The sequence below is a fragment of the Rhipicephalus sanguineus genome, chromosome 8 (assembly GCF_013339695.2).
Source record: "Rhipicephalus sanguineus isolate Rsan-2018 chromosome 8, BIME_Rsan_1.4, whole genome shotgun sequence".
In the NCBI taxonomy this organism is placed as follows: Eukaryota; Metazoa; Arthropoda; class Arachnida; order Ixodida; family Ixodidae; genus Rhipicephalus; species Rhipicephalus sanguineus.
The window spans coordinates 134,803,522-134,814,725 of NC_051183.1; positions in this window are offsets into that span (position 1 = coordinate 134,803,522).

Here is an 11,204-nt window from a genome sequence, read left to right on the forward strand (position 1 = left end):
ACTGCTGTTTCTGTGTTGTGGAGCCACTCTCGCAAACGGGCCACGTTAGCGGTACGCGACTGGGGAAATTCAAATGAGATAAAAGTGCAAAGGGTCTCGTCGCCTGTTACGAATTCGAGCCAAAGAGTGATTACTCCCGAAAGAGTCGTGCCTCACGAACGAAGTGGACCGAAGTGGCTTACCTTACTTTTATTCAGCACCGAATATCACGGTTGCTTCATTCGAGTCCCGACTAGAACAACCGCATTTTATTGGGTCCAAATGAAGGAACCCAGGAGTACTTAGATACAGCTGCATGTTAACCCTTGGTAAGTTCGCCTATATTTCTGACGCGATGATATAATAACCGGCTGCGGTATACTGATATAAAGTACAAAGAACTTGTATCAAACACATTTCATCAAAATCAAGCCAGTAGTCTACTGAAAAAAAAGTGGGAGAGATAAGTCCCACTGACTCATGAGAGTGTTTTCATAACGAGGGAAAACATTCTCCCACTGACTCATAAACGCACCATCTCGCGATTGCATCAACGTGTATTTTGGATAAAACTGGCGAAGCAAGTCGCAGAGAGTCTCAGTTCTCAAGTTGTGCTGAGGAAAGTTGTGCGGACCTCATTTCCAGCAGTAGAACACCACCTGCACCTACGCCTCTTGTGAACCTTCATCGCACGGTTTTCTGTTCCTCTAAAGCTTACTTCACCCTATGCACCAAACGTGTGTTTTCTCCATTTGCCTGTGCCTGCTTTTGCTGTAGAATTTATCGAGTACGGCTGTTGTCTTTGAATATTTGCCTACTTTTCAAGAGGTATATTATATAAAGCAAAATGTTTCCACGCACCAGTATCCGCAATCACGCTGTAGGATGAGCGCGAAAATTTCGCAGGACATTGTGTTTCGATGCATTTTTCGGTCAAGGATTGCACAAATTTGCAAAAACACGTGACGACTGGAAGCTCAAATGGCTTCTCTGAAAAGCCAGCAAAAGAAAAAATTATCCGGCATGTAGATCGGCAGGTTCCTTCTATCTGAAGAAGAGTAAAATTCAGAAATATCATAAAAACATTCATCGAAATTGAACGCTATTGTAACACTACATGCGCCCTTCGAAAGCGTCATAAAATAATTTTCCTTGAGTTTACAAAGACTTGTGTAAGACACGAGTGACTTGGCGTTGAGTTAATCCCAACGGGTCATGTCAGAGAAAATTTCTCTGCAGATGGAAAAGTGGGACATATGTGTCCCGCTGTCGCACAAAGGGTTTAACGAACCCGAGATATTGAATACTATTTCAGAGTGCGCTACAGCATACAGATAATATTACTTGCTTGCTACTATGGAAGATGCGTTTTTCACGCGTTGTTTGATCTTTCACAAGCTGAAAGTTCATCATTATGAAGCCCGATTCCTGAACGCAATAAATAAGCCGAATGCGGTTGGCTGCGCGAATGAAGCTAGCACATTGTGGAAGTCACCGACCGAGTGGTTAGACTTTTCGTCATCACCAGATTCCATTTACTTGTCGCATGAGGAAGTGCATCCAAACAGGGCGAGCGAGAAAGAAATCTAAGTACCTCCAGTTGAGAGATGCAACACATGCTTTTTTGGAAGCGAAGCTTGTTATCAGTCAGCAGATTTTGGTGGCGGCGTTGTCGTGCGCGATACGCCCTGCTAGAAATGCGGCTCTCAAACATGCGCTCGTCCATGTGTGCTTGTATGTGCCGTATTCTCAGTGAGGCCCTCTCAATCGAAGGCTTGCCGGCGATCAGTCCTGTATTATCTTAGAGTATAGTGAATAACTAGCAAGGAATTTCTATTGAATATGATTAGCTTCACAGCGCTATATTCATGGTTTCCGGGGATATACCCTAATTCAATATTAATTATCCATTGCATTTCAAGCCGCGCTGCTTCTTGGAGAGGTCATAATGTCAGTAAATATGCGTATGGAGCTTTCTGCGTTATTTCACTAACAGCGAATATTCATTTTACTGATCATCTATGCTGGCACTCGCACGTACTAATCATTGCATGTACTTACTATTGCAAATCTGAATTCCCATTAGCTCTCTTTTTGCGCTCAGCTTCAACCATCGGTGCCTAGAAATCCCCCTTTAGTTTCAAGAAGAAAATAAATAGAAGCGGAATGAAAAAGTGATATTTCACTCAAGGTATTCGTTTCAAGCGCTGATGCTTGTGCTGCCGAGACCATTCGGAGAAGTGCCTGTAGCTCAAGGACCAAGAAAGACAGTCCAGGCGGAAATACGACCGACACGGCATCGCAGTCATCTAAATTATAAAAACGACACTAGGCCGCCGTAAGCGACTACCCACTGCATAAGCCCTGGTGTGATGTTTTCCAGCGTTGAACTGTACCAAATGCTAAACAGTACGGTGCACTTACTAATGTTTACGTTGGGCCAGCTTCAATAATGTTTGCCTACTATCGAAAATTATTTTTCTTTATATGGTTAGTGTGGTCCGTAAAAAGTCCCGGTGAGAAAGGGCCTCGCGGGCATCCCAAATACCCGCCAAAGACCAAAGTCAGCGCGTGGGCGGCACCTTGCAGCCGACAGTAGCGCCGCTGCAAGGTCTTGAAAAAATGTTGCTTCTCTTGTGCTCCGATGCTGACACCTCCCACTCTAGCCACCGTAGCCGGGGCTGGGCATGGACGCTGACGGACTCTGCTGGGCCTTGCCGTGGACTGACTGCTAAGGCTCAGATGCGGCCGTCTCCTACAGTTCAGACACGTTTTAAGGCCTGGCAAAACAGTGGCACATGCAGCTACTTAATCAGTGCTTGGCCTAAAACGAAAACCCACCATGTGTGCGATCTGCCCTACTGTTTTTTTTAACACGAAACTGTTTTATGCCGGGGTCCACCAAGACTTCAGTGACGTATTGCCGTCCCGGAAATGACGTCGAAAAAAAATTACACGATCAGATGGGAAAGAAAAAAAGTTCAACTGGAATCGCACTTACCACCGCTCAGTCCGCAACAACAGATTCCGGGCACGCTATCCATTGCGCCACGGCCACGTACTCTAGAGGCTTTACAAACGCGCCTTTTATATCTACCACTCTCCCGGTCGGCGGGGTGGTGTTGCCCTCTGGAAGCGGTAAAGTAAAGCAATTTGTCATTACTGTGGCCTCCGCGATTTGCACCTGCAACGCGTTTACACGTCAATCCCATTCGGTGCGTTTTCAATAGAAGTTCAATTTTGCCAATGCCTTAACACACCGCGAGGTGGCGATCTTAGCTCAAGCGTCGTAAAAGCGTCGGCCTCCCTCATAGCATCACGCTAATCCAAACCAAAAATAGCTCTGCGACGCGCGCCTGCCTCACCTGTATGTTACACCGCGCTCACGCGCTCGCCCCGAGAAAAGTCGCGGCCGGGGGGGGGGGGGGGGGGGGGCGGAGGGCGGCACGACGCGCTTTGCGTTTCCCGCTAGTCCGGCCGTGGTATTCAATCACATTTTCACATGCCGCGGGATGGCGACCAAGTTCTGCGTCCAATATGTGGTGCTCTTCTGGCTATCACACCTCGTTCTCTGATTACGCTTTCACCGTTAACTACTACAGCTCCCACAAGGTTTTGTGTAATCATTTAACATGGACGTTAGCCGTCGGGATGGGGATGTACCACCAATCATCAAAGTGGGTGCATCCACGTTAAACGGTGCTATAGCTGCCAGGCATCAATAAACATTGTACAAACTCTCTTATATCAATGTACAGTAAACTTCCAGTCACTTCTGTAAGGACACGCGTTCGTGTTTTATTCCGATTCTTCTGACGGAGGGATCAACCATCTTTTTTTATAGCGTTCGTCAGTGTCTCGAAAGGCCCCACAACATGTTCACACCTGAACCACCGCAACGCAAGTTTTCGAAATAAACCTTCGCCATGTCCAAATTTTCGTGGTGATTATAATCCTCCGTGTAGGCTGTACATCCTGTCCTAGAGAGGCGTTTCCTTGTACCTCCTCGATATATTTGATCAAGACCTTACAGGAAGCGAGTGTTGTACCTTTACATTTGTTTTGCACTGCCGGTACAATGCACTGACCCGGTTCGGATATATGGACATCTTGCAAGCGTGGATGGTTAGGCCTGTGGTTCAAACACTCCCTTTTGAAGCGTAGGGGCCTCTGTACAAAACCGACCGCCGTGAAGTTTTCTTTTGTTTGATACATTTATTTCTTCAAGGCGATGGTCGTCTTACGCAACAGAACGAAAGATGGACGGACAGTTTTCTATTTTGGTTGGCATAAAAGAGCTCACGCGTATAAGGTCCCTCTATAGGACAAAATATAAAACCGACACGGACGAGTGTACACATTAGAAAAATTCACAATTTCCCACAATTTAATTCCACACTCGCGCATCGGTGATGGCGGGATGCGGCTGCTCCGGGGCCATTCTAGACGCTGGCGCACAGTGGAAACAATTTCAAAGACGCCATGCCGGTGGCACCTAAAAACAACGTTTTAGAGAAGGCCGCCCTATTAAAATTCTCTACGCTTACGAATCACCTAGATAAAAGAGAGAGAGCAAAAAGGAACTTTAAAAAAGTGAAAATGTATTTTTACGGAGGGATGGTAGGCGGCGCCTGGCCGCTACGTCCTCAATAACTCGAAAAAGAGAATCCGCGTGTATTTTTCAATAATTAATTCATTCATTCATTCATTCATGCGCAATTGATATGGCCATCAGTGTTGATTCTGCAGCTTGATGGGCAAGGAATTGGCAGCAGACATTTAAAAGACGCCGTTCGAAGTGACTGCTTTTGTCTGTAGCAGTGGCGTAGGCAGAAATTTGTCTCGGGGGAGGGGGGTTGGTGAAGTCCTTGATCCACGTGGGGTTCAGGCAGGTAAATATGATCCAAGGTCATTTTGTGCTCTGTATCCCATGGCCGAAAAAAAATTCGGGGGCAAGGCACGGGCCCGGTGTGCCAACACCTGGCTACGCCATTCGTCTGTAGACAGTTGCTTAAATGACAGAACGGCAACCTGATTTCCTTGCTTGTACTTAATTCTATTGTGTAGGGGACAAAGAAAGCTGATTGGGCACTTTGCCAACACGGGGCGCCTTCGCAGTGACGAGTCAACACTAGTGGGACGTCTCGGGAAGACTGCAACTCCCGAAGTACTAGCGCCTGCTCTGCCATTAGATGTGAGTCGCACGTGGTTCACGTAAACAACGGTGAGTGCATTGTCGTCGAGTGACTCCGACAGCAATTTCTGAGATATATGCTGCATGCAGGACGCGGACTGCGCAAACATAGTCAACTGTGGTGACTTCTCGTGATAATGTCCATTCAGGGCGTGCTTGCAGAAGCTCGGTGAAGAAAACTTTAAAATCAAACTTAAATATTTTATACGTGTTGTCTGGCTCCGGTGTATGAATTGAGTTGATAGTGCATATCATGGAGACAAAGAAATGTCCTTTTTGGGGAGCTTCAAAATCGTGTCAGTGACTTCTTTAGATAACACTTGTGGTCGAAATCGCTTCGAAGTCTCCCAATACGGCGTGACAACTAATTATATCATGGTATTAGTTTTAACTTGCCTGGGTTTTTGATCGCGGTAAGGAAGCGTAACCTAGTTTCACTGCTCACCGAAAAGTTAGTCGTAAACTTTGCACATGCTGCTCGCAGCAGCCGGCCGCTTTTGATAACAGAGGGAAAAAAAACTGGGCGAAGCTTCAGCTTCGCCTTTAAGAGTTGAACGCGATAGCGATATTCGGCCCCATCCTCATCGTGCTCTGTTTCGCTTGTCATTATGTTCACTCACACACACACACGCATACACACGACATAACTATAGTAAAGGTAAAGGGTGCCGCCCTCTTCGACAGCACTTTTATGCCGACATTGTACAAACTAGGTGTGTGTAAGAGAATGCGCGTACTAATGTGTATGCTATTTGGAATGGGTGGCATGTTTTAAACCAGCAGCTATTACACGCGTGATACTTTTCGAAGTTGCGATGCACCCACTGCGTGTTCGTAAGGGAATACGTGCAGTACTCTTGTAATGGGTGGCCGGCTTTGAACCACCAGCCCGTTATGCAATTCACATGGTGTGACGTCCGATGGTATGTTTGAGGCTTGTGTACTTAGGTTTAGGTGCACGTTAAGTAACCCTAGGTGGTCAAAATTTGTGGAGCCCTCCACTACGGCGTCCCTCATAATCATATCGTGGTTTTGGGACGTTAAACCCCACATATTAAATGCGAATCATTTCTTAGCGAACCTAAGGTACGTTTGTCGTTGTTATCTATCTATCTATCTATCTATCTATCTATCTATCTATCTATCTATCTATCTATCTATCTATCTATCTATTTATCTAGCCGCCTACGTCTGGGCGCTCTCCCGGTCGTCTCCATAAGTTGTAATATACCAAAATTTGCATAGCATGAGCTGAGTGTATGATGAGCATGATTCACTCGTGATTACATGAATAATGCAAAATACCTGTCGCTTACGGCATGAAACCCTTTCCCTCAGTCACGTGTGGCACATACCCGCATAGCAGAATTCACGTTATGCGGGTATGTGCCACAGGTGACAACGCAGTCTCAATCAACGCAGTAACCGCGAAAATGCACACTGACACGGAAGGAAAGTGATAATAAAGATCACACCATTTCCCGGTAAAGGGGACCATGAGGCGATGCCTAGCCCCTGCCTCTCGTTCATTAAGTCATTGCTAGTGGTGCTGTTGACATCTTCCTGCATCCTGTAAAATTTTAAGTGCGAATGCACTTTATAAGCGACCCTGTGTCCGCCGTCCCATAGCAACGGCGCGAGCAGAGGAGAGGAGCGTCTGTAGCAACGGCGCAGCGACGTCACGCCCCACGTGACTGCGCGCGCTCCGCCCTCCCCTCCGTGGCTGCGCGCGCCCCGCGCATTGCCTGTGGTGATGCAGGCCGGCGGCGAGACGCCGAACGAAAGCGTGCGAAGCGAGCCGAGCACCCCGAAGCCGATCTGGCGCGGGGACGCGCGATGCGCGAGCGAGCACGGGCCCTCGAATTCGATTGGCCGGACGCGCGCTTCAAGCGAGACTTCCTGGACCGCAGCTTCGGATATAGCTGCGCGGTGTGCGATCGACTGTGGTTCGACAACAACCTGAGCCCCATCTCGGGCGTGCGCAACGCCGCCAACAAGTTGAACGCGTTGCGGGTTCTTTGGAACGAGTTCGGAAGACAGATCATCATCATCAGTGAAAGTGCTTTGCACTTAAAAACGGCCAGACCTCCGTGGGTCGGCTGGCGCGTGCTCTCTCGCTGCCGTCTCCTTCGCTCGGCTCTGCAGTTTAGTCGTGCGCGCCGCCTCATAGCATCAGCCCGTGCTTCGCACTTCCTCATACTCCCCTTCGGGGAAATGCGGGTTTTTTTTTCCTTAGCTCTAAGCAGGTGTTCCCTATTCCACCTTAGAAACCTTCCGTCCTCTGTCTCCTCGATATGGGACCGCGCAACCACTTCCTGAAACACTGGCTTTGCGTGACCACCTGTCGTCCAGTACACGCACAGTGACTCCTTGTTGTAAAGGGTGCAGCGTTTTGTCTTCACATGCTGTTGACGCTTGGCTACAGGGCATCGCAGCTCTCTGCTGTATTCTAGAACGTTGGTGCGCAAGCGGCGTCCGTGCAACAGTTGGGTATGTGAATGGCAAACCTCTAGCGCTGACACCCGATTCGATAGAAGTCATAGCCAAAAATCGTCGTGAGATTCCGCTGTCTTTTTCATGATGCGCTTCACTATTTGCACTCCCTTTTCGGCCAGGTTATTTGATCTCGGAAACCGCAGGCTTGATGTAATGTGCTCGCAGTGGTATCGCTTGGCGAAATCTGCAAACTCTTTTTATACGAATTGAGGCTCATTATCAGTGCAACCTTCTATGGGGATCCCGTAGCGTGCGAATATTGGGGACATTTATTGTAGAACGTCGTGGGCTGTCGTTGTAGCTAATTTTTCAACTTCAGGGAAATTGGAACGTGCGTCAAACACAATTAGTTGCGCTTCACCAGCAAAATGGAATATGTCGATGCCTATTCTGTGCCGCAGCATACTGGGCATCGGGCGCGTAATCAGAGGCTCAGATTGTTGTTTGCGCGCATACTTTTGGCATGTGCTGCAAGAACGAATCATCGATTGAATGCTACTCTCCTGTCCCGGCCAAGACATGAGTGATGGAGGTTTTGCTTTGCACTTATTTATCCTCAGGTGACCGTCGTGTACTTTCGTTAACATTTCAGCCCGCATCGACGCAGGTACGACAATTGTGCATCCTTTAGGCAATATCCTGTCAATGACTGATAGCTGAGATTCAAACGAACGTAATAGCCCAACCACGGTTGTTCCACGCGACAGTTGCTGCATAACACTACTCAGATAGGGACCCGATAATATCTCGTCCTGAAGGCGATGTTTCGTCGATGGGGTTATCATGCGCGAAACGAGAGAGACTGCATTAACCTCGATGTCCTCCGCAATTTTCGACTTGGGAGAAGCGCGGGCGCACGCGACATAATGTCAGACGGGAGCAGATCATTGCCAGGAAAGAACTGCAAGACATAATCATACCGCAGTAAAGGCACAAATAAACACTGAAGTCTGAGAGGCATTTCTCCTATGTTCTTATTTTTTTCTTTTCGCAATGTCTAACAAAGTTTGGTGGTCCACCTCTATCGATATATTGCAGCCAGAAGAGAAGCGGTGGAAATTTTACCACGCAAACACTATGCCAAACGTCTCTTTCTCGATTTGTGAGTATCGCGTTTCGCTGTCAGTCAGCGTTCGCGATGCGTACATGACCAGGCGGCATTCATTCTGGTGTTCTTGCAGTAATAATGCGCCTAGGCCAGTTGCCGACGCGTCTCCCGATATATTTATCTATTTTCGTCAGAGAACGCCAGCAGCGGCGAGGATGACAAAACTTCGCAGACGCCTCGCCACTCGCGCTCTTATTGGCTCCGGTACACTGAAAAACAGTGCCTTCGATTTCCGTCACAACGACAGAACCACAATCAATCTGGTTTGCGTCCCACCTCGCTCGGGAAAGTCCGGTAACAGGGAAGCACATAATGTCACCTGAGGGTTAGCAAACCGGTTCGCGCTTTGTTTAGAACCGGGCTCCTCGACATCTGACGCAGTTACGTCCTACAACGACGTTACGTATATGTACAAAGATTACAGGCGATTGTAACCCATACCGCACAGCAACCTTACGCGAGCGGAGGTTACTGTCCTCCGCGGAATACAAGCTAATACCCTAACCACTCCTCACCGCTTAGCGCTCTTCACAGACGGAGAGGTTGCCGCAATATGCAAAAATGTTCATAAAAATGACATTGCAAACCAGTATGACATCCTATGGGAATGCGAGGGCCTTTCCCCACCCAGATAGCTTCTGCCAGCTCCCTCAGAAGCGAAATGGGAGACCTCGATGCGGTGTCCGGACAAAGCTCGAAAAAGCGGTGATTGCACGGGCAGAAGAGGTCTCTGCAGACAAGCGACCAGCTCTAAACCCCTGAATTTTCTTTTGAATAAAGATGCATCCTCCTGCTCTTTAACAAGGCTTCGCAGCAGCACCGCTTTATCGCTGAGTCTTGGTACATACTTTCGAAAATAGTTGACATTCAGCATTCTTCTCACTGCATTTTTGTTTTTCGGTGTGGGCATAGCTCGGACGCTTTCAACCAAGGGAGCGTGGCTTCGGGGATGTCTTCGGGGATAGGCATCTGGTAGTGCTCATGCATATATGTTTTCTTACTTCATCTGAGTTCATGCACTACCATAGATGGTCATTATTTTTCGTACCAGGACCATGGAACTTACCCATTCGCTAGGTCCATATACTTTGGCAATAATGGACGGGTTTGCCATGCGTGCCAGTTCTTCGCGCAGTGGTTTCTTCAGTGCTACTGGTGCCCTATGAAGAGGTTCTACATTTGGAATATCATCTGGCCGGAGAACCATCTTTTACTTTTTTGTACGCAGCCTGTTCCATGAAAGAGATGTCCCCATTCCTCTTTGGACCCTGTGTTTCCACTTCGTCTGACTGAGTCGATGTTCGCGAGGACGATGGCGCAGTCGATGTATGCATTCAAGGCAATGAGCGCTTGGTGTCCCTTCTTGACGATAAAGAAAGAAATGTCCGTCGTTGTGCCGTTTACTTGTAGTCCTTTGGTGGCGACAGCCAGGTGCTTGATCTGCGACCCGTTGTAGGCAGTCAGCACTGCCGCGCTCTTGTGTGGCGTGGTTGGGTTCGAGGTACGTCGAAAAATACTGAGGGATCAAGCTGGAGCTGAGAACCTGTATCGACTTGGAAATTGGTCTGACGACCAGAGATGATCGCACACACTTTCCAGTCTTTCCCAGGAATTGTGGTTACTCCACGAATGCTGTCGCGAATGACATCGGAGCTTCCTTCACGATTTTCTTGAACATTGTGGACTTGCGGTCTCTTGCAGCATGATGAAAAGTGATTCTTCATGTTACAAGCAAAGCATGTAACAAGAAGAATCGTTTTTCCGTAGGCTGGGCATTGACACAGTCCACGCATGCCACCACCGTACTTGCATCTGCTTTTGTTCACTCTGTCGCGTTTACTCCGGTACGAGATACAAACCCACATGGGCTCGTTCTCGCACTCGGCATTCTGTTATGCTGCTACTCCAGCTGCTCTGCACATGTTTTCGGCCTTTTGAAGGGCCCGCGCTTTGTCCTGCAGTACCTTTTCTCTGACAGATTTGTCATTAGTCCCAAAGACAATCGGTCCCTGGTCAACGACTCTTCCAGCGTCCCAAAGTAACAAAGTTTGGCTTGCGTCCTTAGATTACGCGAAGAAGGCTTTAATGGTTCCCCTTAATCTAGGACTCGTATACGCAACACATGCCGTGCGCAAACCTCGTTGCCTTGTTTGATGCAGTATTCATCAAACTTCTTGACTGGCGTCTGACAGTCATCTCTGAATTCACCTTCGGCGAATGTGAAGTTGTTGTAGACCTCAAGTGCTTCGTCACGCGCAGGGCTCAGGAGTATGGCCGCCTTTACTGCTTCGTATTGGGATGATCTATCGAGGTAAAATAGGGGAGAAAAGAGTGCAAAATTGAAACAGGACACAAGATGAAGAAGGAACGACAACAGCGCTGTTGGCGTGCCTTCTTCGTGTTGTGTCCTGTCTGAATTTGGCGCTG